Raw genomic sequence first — 8761 nt, forward strand, 5'->3', positions numbered from 1 at the left:
AAAACCCCTTTGTTCCAAATGGCACTTCCTAAAAACAAATACAATAATGTCCAGGAGGAAAAAAAAAAAAAAAAAAAAAAAAAATAGACAACAATGTCATATAGCTTTTTATTTAAATAGAAAACTAGCCAATCATTCTTCCTGGGTTTTCTTTGGAACTTGCCTTTTATTAAGGTGGTAAAAATTCTCCCTGAAGGGTTTTGGAATCATATCCAATGATAAGATGTTGTAGCTGCTTCTATAAAGTGCCATTTGGCCCTGTCTCACTCTGACAACTGAACTGCCAGGCAAACATGCAGTGCTATCCGTAGTATGCCTTAATAAAATGCAAAGATAAGCAAACCCTTGCTTTGCCCCTCTCATCAGTGCCATCTTTGTAAATGAGAGTGAGGAAGTGTCCAAAGTCATTCCAAAGGACACTAAAGGTCTCTAGAGATAATATGTTTATAGGATTACCAAATGAAAAAAGTAAAAGGATTTATTTGAAAGGATTACAGGGAGGGAGCATAAAGAAAATAAAGTCAACAAAAACAAAGATATCGAAACTTAAAGTTTTGAAAAATATGGATATAGATTATGCTTTTTATTGTAAAAATACACTAAAGAATTATACACATTTTCCTAGTGTTTGGCTGAGAGAACAATTTGCAGAATAGCACTGATGACGGAGTGGAACAACGTGGAATCTGAAATGGATGTGAAACAAGAAAAAAATGTTGAGGAATGACTTGCTTTTCAAGGGCAAATGAATGTATAATATTGAATTAGGGAGAGAGATTAATGAAAAGATGAAAAATGAGAAAGTATTGGTTTATACATAGTCCTGGTTTGAGAATAATCTGAGGTACATGCTCACTGCTTTGAGGAAATTGAGCACTTTTACCACTTTTAACTTCTTAAGGGAGTAATTATCTTACATGGCACTAAAAAGAAAGTAAACCTGAAGAAAAATAAGAACATCTAGGTAACAGATATATTCAATATTTGTAATAATTTATACACATATTTCTAATGATTTATAGACATATTCTTTTTTTATAGAGGGGTAAAATGTTAAAATCTATATGCTTCCAATGTGACAGATACTTGCATATATTATTTCAAACTGATAACAACTTTAAAATATTGGTTTTATAATCTCTACAGATGAAAGAAATAGCACTCATAAGGACTACGTGTCTATAATCATATCTACTTCCTTCCCTACTAACAGGTCACAAATAGCTTTATTGTTATATAAGTTCAGACCTATGATAAGACAGAAAATATTCATTCAGTGGTTTCAACTATACTCCAAAGGTGTGGCTGGATTTTTACTTCCGGCTATGAAAGAGTAACTGATACCAGACTTACTCTTCCAACAGAAACAATTATTAATAGGTGGCCACCATGTTCCTGGAGAGAGGCTGAGGTGCCTGAGCTCCAGCCCAAGGCACCAGGGCAGTGAGAATGTCCACTTCATTAGTCTAGGCCACATTCTGGGCCATGAGCAAGAAGAAGCTATAGCCCACTTGGGCTGTCCTCACCCTTACACCTGCAGCAGTAAACAAGATAAAACAACTTCTTAAAGATAAGCTGAAAGTGTAGGTCTGAAAGTTGGTGTCCCAACCAGGGGCTCTAATGACTTTTCTTATACTCTAGAGTACAGACTATAAGAAAAGGAGATTCTGATGAAGAAGTTGTTCAAGATGGAGTCAGAAAAGAATGTTCATCAAAAAGAAAGCACAGCTAACACTTTGAGGAATAGAAATGGACTATGCTAAAGATAAATTATCTAGTGAGTCTGTTTACAATAACCCAAACATCAAAGGAATGTACAGTTGTAGAAAAAGCTTTTATACTTGACCACTCTAGTTATAAGCTTCAGGAAAACTCGTGGAAGTCCTAGGCTTACTGAAGAAATTATGTCACGGTCACATACTTAAGGTTTATAATATATGAGAGAAAGTGATGCATTTTAAAGATGATAAAAGCCCTACAATTATTTATAAAATTAGACACAATATATTAGGCAACAGTTTCAGGCATTGACCAACAGGCAGTTCATGACTGTGCTCCTTGAAAGAAGGAAAACTCATGTGGAGAGTGCCATGATCCTCTTAGGTTTCTGCCTTGGGACACTTTTCTGCCAATGTTCATGAAATGAAGCCTAACAAGGCTGTAGTCTCACTAAGCAACGAAAATAGATATTGGAGTCACAGGTTGCTAATATAGCAGAAATTTGCAAAATAGGGTTTGAAAAGAAAGAATTATATGGAGAAGTGGAGTCTGTGTGGGGATTCACCACAGGTACTTGACCAAGGTTTGGGCAACTCATACTCAGAGTTCAACTATAAGAGGTATTATAAAGATCGCCTGCGACAGAGTTGAAAGATGAATGGGGATAGCAAAGATTATGCAGTGTGGTGAACACTGAATTTATGACCCAGCAAGATTACAGAAACTTCAGTGAGTCTCTTGGCAAGACCGAATAAAGGACAAACCTTTGGAGTAAATATCACACCATAGAGCAATTGCCACAAGCTAACACTAATATATAAACCAAGTAGGCCAGCCTGCACTAATAGAATAAAATGAAGTTTGGTAGAAACAGGAAGATGCACCAGCAATTTCTTATCGGTATACATAAAATGTTCACCAAGTTAGGCTATACACTGGGCTATAAATTAAGTCGCCAATAACTTTGAAATTATTGATCTTGCTGAATATTCTGCAATTCTCTGACTAAAATTAAATTATATTAGCAATCAGTAGAGAATCAATAGAGAAAGAGAAGATGGAAATTCTTAAACTATTTGGAAATTAAATAACACACAATCAACCCATTACTCAGGAAATCACAAGGGAAATTAGAAAATATTTCAAACTAAATTATAATAAAAATATGAATGCAAATCTTTGGAGTCCAGTAACACAGCAATGTGAGAGAAATTTAGAGCTTTCTAATGCTTATGGTATGAAAGAATAGAAGTTGAAAATAAAGGGATTTGCTTCCTTCATAATAGAAAAAAAAAACAAAAATTAGGGCAGATTAGAAACAAAAAAAGTAAATAGGAGAAATAAGAAAGAGTTGAATTCAGTGATATAAAAAAACCTAACCTAAGTCAGTTCTTTGAAAACATTAACAAAATAGCTAAAAAGTTAGTGATTTAGCAAAAGTTAGCTCAAAATTTTTAAACAGACTGATCAAGACAGAAAGAAAAAATCTTTTCACAATCAATCACAAGAATGAATGGATATCACTGTAGATCCCAGATATATTAAAAGACAAAATTATGGAATATTTAAGCAACTTTATGCCAATATATTCAACTCAAATGACACAAAAAGAAATAAAAATCTAAGTTACATCATATCTATATTTTATATAGGGACTTCACAAAAAATGTGTATCAATGACCAAAGGGAAAAGGCAAATTATTATTATTATTTTTAAAGATGTTATTTATTTATTTGTCAGAGAGCAAGAAAAAGAGAGAGAGCACAAATAGGGGAAGTGGCAAGCAGAGGGAGAACAGGCTCCCTGCTGAGCAAGGAGCCGGATGTGGGGCTCAATCCCAGGACCCTGGGATCATGACCTGAGCCGAAGGCAGATGCTTAACCCACTGAGCCACCCAGGCGTCCCAAGGGAAAATGCAAATTAAAATAGTGAGATATCACTTAACTTTCTCTAGAATGAGTATGATTAAAAAGATGGTCAATGTTAAATATTAGTGAGTATGTGGAAAACTGTAATGCATTTTGGGTGGTTGTGTAATCTGGCACATCCTGTTTGGGAAAGAGGTTAGCAGTGTCTTAGTAAGTTAATTACCAATGGTCCAGCAATTCAACTCCTAGTTATTTATTCAAGGTAATGGGAACACACCTTCATGAAATACTTATGTAAGACTGTTTATAACAACTCTAGTCATAGTAGCCCCAAACTAGAAGCACTGAAATATCCATCAGTAGGAGATTGGGTAAACAAACTGTGTTGTAATTTTAAAATAATATACCCCTTAGCAATAAGAGAGGACCACTAATTTCACAAACAACATGGATGAATCCCTAAAACATTATGTTCAGTAAAGGAAGCCAGACACCAAATATTTCACTCAATGAAATGTAAGAAAAGACAAGACTAATCTATGCTGATAGGAATCAAAATATTGGTTGTTTATTGGGAATGGGTATTGACTGGAAGGGATAAAGGGAATTTACTGGGAAGATGGAAATGATCTGTTTTGACTGAAGTTAAGAATGTACATCTCTGTCAAATCTTTTCAAATTGTATACTTAATATTTCTGTATTTCACTCTGTAAAATTCACATCATTTAAAAATACATACATAGACCAATGATTAGGAAAAAGGATAGTCACAGAGACAACTCCAGGAGTTTTCAGTTATTCAATCCTCAAATGCTCAAAATAACCATCTAGAAGATAAAATTTCTAGCCCATATTTTAGTCATTATTAGGAAAAATATACATATATCTATGTTTATATATATATACTATAAATGTATATGTTTTATACAAACATGTATGCACATATAATACTGAAGTTCATTCACAAAAAACATCAGTTTGTTAATATCCACATTACTTATAATTTAAGATTCCTTTGTGTAACTAAAAGTCAACCTTAAATTTACAAATATATAGCTGATAATTTTTTTTTAAGATTTATTTATTTATTTTAGGGAGGGGAGGGGCAGAGGGAGATGGAGAAAGAAACCCAAGCAGACTGCGCTAAGGGCAGAGCCCAAATGCAAGGCTCCATGTCAGGACCCTGAGATCATGACTTGAGCTGAAACCAGGAGTTGGTCACTTAAACAACTGTACCACCCATGTACCACTAGCTGATAAAAGTTTTAAACTCATTGATATTTTCTTGTAAATTTTTAGGTACTCTTATTTTTCCTTTATTTTAACCTTTCTAAAACTTGTATACAACTTGTTCCTGATGTACATACAACAAATAAATTAGATATTTAAAAAAACATGAAAAGAAAAGATTATTTTTGTTTTGTTAATATTTGCATAGTAAATATACAGCATAGTTTTAAGTATTTTATTTTATTTTTTTAAAGATTTTATTTATTTATTTGACAGAGAGAGAGACACAGCGAGAGAGGGAACACAAGCAGGGGGAGTGGAAGAGGGAGAAACAGGCTTCCCGCCAAGTAGGGAGCCCAATGCGGGGCTCGATCCCAGGACCCTGGGATCATGACCTGAGCCGAAGGCAGACGCTTAACGACTGAGCCACCCAGGCGCCCCTAGTTTTAAGTATTTTAGTCACATACTCTCCAACAGTGATATATAAAATGAAACACATATACACAAATATGAGCACATATACCATATATATGTAATATTATATACACATATATTTTGATACTTTTACTGTAGTTAAGACAAAAGTAAGATTTAAATGACTTATCTTCTATACGTGTTTTTTTATATATTAGAAAGAATATTTTAATAAAAAAATACATGAAGAAACCTTGAGATCACCTTAAAATTAATAAAGTATATTTACAGGTAAAATTAATAAAGTTAGTTTCTGCCAAATACTATAAACATGAAAAAGTGCCATAGGAAGTTTACACATTTTAAATAGTTGAGGCATAAAAATCACAGGAATAGGAATGATGGGAAAACTAGGGTAGAGAAGAAAAATGAATAATTTATATATAATGTATATATACGTAAAGTTTACATGTGTAATTTGTAATATACATATAAAATAGATTTTATAATATATAAATAGACATATATAAACCATTTATGTAAGATTTAAATATATAACCAAAATGTTAGGACTAGTTATATCTGGGTTATGGATATTTGAGTTATTTTTATTTTGTGTGATTTTTTAATGATGAACATGAATCATTCTCCTTAAGAGTGTTAGGGAACTCTAATTAAAAATGAAATCTTGGGGCTCCTGGGTGGCTTAGTTGGTTAAGCGTCCAACTCTTGGTTTCGGCTTAGGTCATGATCTCAGGGTCATGAGACTGACCCCTGTGTGGGGCTCTGAGCTCAGCGCAGAGTCTGCTTAAGACTCTCTCTCTCTCCCTCTCCCTCTGCCTCTCCCCCTACTTGCACCTTCTCTCTAAAATAATAAATAAATAAATAAATAAATAAATAAATAAATAAATAAATAAAATCTTTAAACAACAACAACAACAACAAAAAAAACCCAACACCAAAAATGAAATCTTAGGACTCCAATCTTGATGTGCTCCCCTCCCATCCCCCAAAATCTTCTCTTAACCCAGAAAATCTCTTCAAAAAGGTCACAAAGAAAGCTATTGAGTAGCAATAACCAGAATATAGCCTAGTGATCAAGCCAGAAACCCAAAAACGTTTCTCTGTATCTTTTCTTCCCTGTCTCTCTACAGCCAATTCCTAAACTAATTCTGTGCGAGCTTAAACAGCTGTCTCCTCTTTTTTATCCCTACTGCCACCTCCTAAATTCAATAAATCATCTTTGCGTTAGTAAAGCAATCTCAAAAACTAAACTGTCTCCCTACTCATCAGGCCTATTGAACATATATACATTTTCCTGAAATTATGCTTCTAAAATAAAAATTAATGTTTCTTTTTTTTTTCTACCATAGCTAACATTTATTTTAGTCAAAAACACACAGAACTGGATTTCTAAGCCCCTTCTTTTTTTTTTTTATTATGTTATGTTAATCGCCATACATCATTAGTTTTTGATGTAGTGTTGTTCCATGATTCAATGTTTGCGGATAACACCCAGTGCTCCATTCAATACGTGCGCTCTTTAATACCCATCACCAGGCTAACCCACCCCCCCCACCTCCTCCCCTCTAGAACCCTCAGTTTGTTTCTCAGAGTCCATAGTCTCTCATGGTTCATATCCCCCTCTGATTCCCCCCTTCATTTTTCCCTTCCTACTATCTTCTTTTTTTTTTTTTTTAACATATAATGTATTATTTGTTTCAGAGGTACATGTCTGTGATTCAATAGTCTTACACAATTCACAGAGCTCACCATAGCACATAGCCTCCCCAATGTCTATCACCCAGCCACCCCATCCCTCCCACCCCCCACCACTCCAGCAACCCTCAGTTTGTTTCCTGAGATTAAAAATTCCTCATATCAGTGAGATCATATGATACATGTCTTTCTCTCACTGACTTATTTTGATTAGCATAATACCCTCTAGTTCCATCCACATCGTTGCAAATGGCAAGATTTCAGGGGTTTTTTTTGATGGCTGCTTAATATTCCATTGTATATATATACCACATCTTCTTTATCCATTCATCTGTTGATGGACATCTTGGCTCTTTCCATAGTTTGGCTATTGTGGACATTGCTGCTATAAACATCGGTGTGCACGTACCCCTTAGGATCCCTACATTTGTATCTTTGGGGTAAATACCCAGTAGTGCAATTGCTGGGTCATATGGTAGCTCTATTTTCAACTTTTTGAGGAACCTCCATACTGTTTTCCAGAGTGGCTGCACCAGCTTGCATTCCCACCAACAGTGTAGGAGGATTCCCCTTTCTCCACATCCTCGCCAACATCTGTCGTTTCCTGACTTGTTAATTTTAGCCATTCTGACTGGTATGAGGAAACAAAGACTTTAAATGACACATTGGACCAAATGGACTTCACAGATATATTCAGAACATTCCATCCCAAAGCAACAGAATACACATTCTTCTCTAGTGCCCATGGAACATTCTCCAGAATAGATCACATCCTAGGTCACAAATCAGGTCTCAACTGGCACCAAAAGATTGGGATTATTCCCTGCATATTTTCAGACCACAATGCTTTGAAAATAGAACTCAATCACAAGAGGAAAGTCAGAAAGAACTTAAATACATGGAGGCTAAAGAGCATCCTACTGAAGAATGAATGGGTCAACCAGGAAATTAAAGAAAAATTAAAAAAAATTAATGGAAACAAATGAAAATGAAAACACAACTGTTCAAAATCTTTGGGATGAAGCAAAGGCGGTCCTAAGAGGAAAGTATATAGCAATACAAGCCTTTCTCAAGAAACAAGAAAGGTCTCAAGTACACAACCTAACCCTACACCTAAAGGAGCTGGAGAAAGAACAGCAAATAAAGCCTAAGCCCAGCAGGAGAAGAGAAATAATAAAGATTAGAGCAGAAATCAATGAAATAGAAACCAAAAGAACAGTAGAACAGATCAACAAAACTAGGAGCTGGTTCTTTGAAAGAATTAATAAGATTGATAAACCCCTGGCCAGGCTTATCAAAAAGAAAAGAGAAATGACCCAAATCAATAAAATCATGAATGAAAGAGGAGAGATCACAACCAACACCAAAGAAATACAAATAATTATAAGAACATATTATGAGCAACTCTATGCCAGCAAATTAGATAATCTGGAACAAATGGATGCATTCCTGGAGATGTATCAACCACCAAAACTGAACCAGGAAGAGATAGAAAACCTGAACAGACCTATAACCACTAAAGAAATTGAAGCAATAATCAAAAATCTCCCAACAAACAAGAGCCCAGGGCCAGATGGCTTCCCAGGGGAATTCTACCAGACATTTAAAGAAGAATTAATACCTATTCTTCTGAAACTGTTCCAAAAAATAGAAATGGAAGGAAAACTTCCAAACTCGTTTTATGAGGCCACCATTACCTTGATTCCAATATCAGACAAAGACCCCATCAAAAAGGAGAATTACAAACCAATATCCCTGATGAACATGGATGCAAAAATTCTCACCAAAATACTAGCCAATAGGATCCAA

General features: G+C 34.9%; 1 pseudogene; it reads left to right on the forward strand.

Annotated features, from left to right (window-relative positions):
* Positions 1-1449: 1449 nt before the first annotated feature.
* LOC116634136 lies at positions 1450-1845 on the forward strand (annotated as a pseudogene).
* Positions 1846-8761: the final 6916 nt, after the last annotated feature.

The sequence above is a fragment of the Phoca vitulina genome, unplaced genomic scaffold, assembly GCF_004348235.1.
Source record: "Phoca vitulina isolate PV1807 unplaced genomic scaffold, GSC_HSeal_1.0 scaffold8, whole genome shotgun sequence".
In the NCBI taxonomy this organism is placed as follows: Eukaryota; Metazoa; Chordata; class Mammalia; order Carnivora; family Phocidae; genus Phoca; species Phoca vitulina.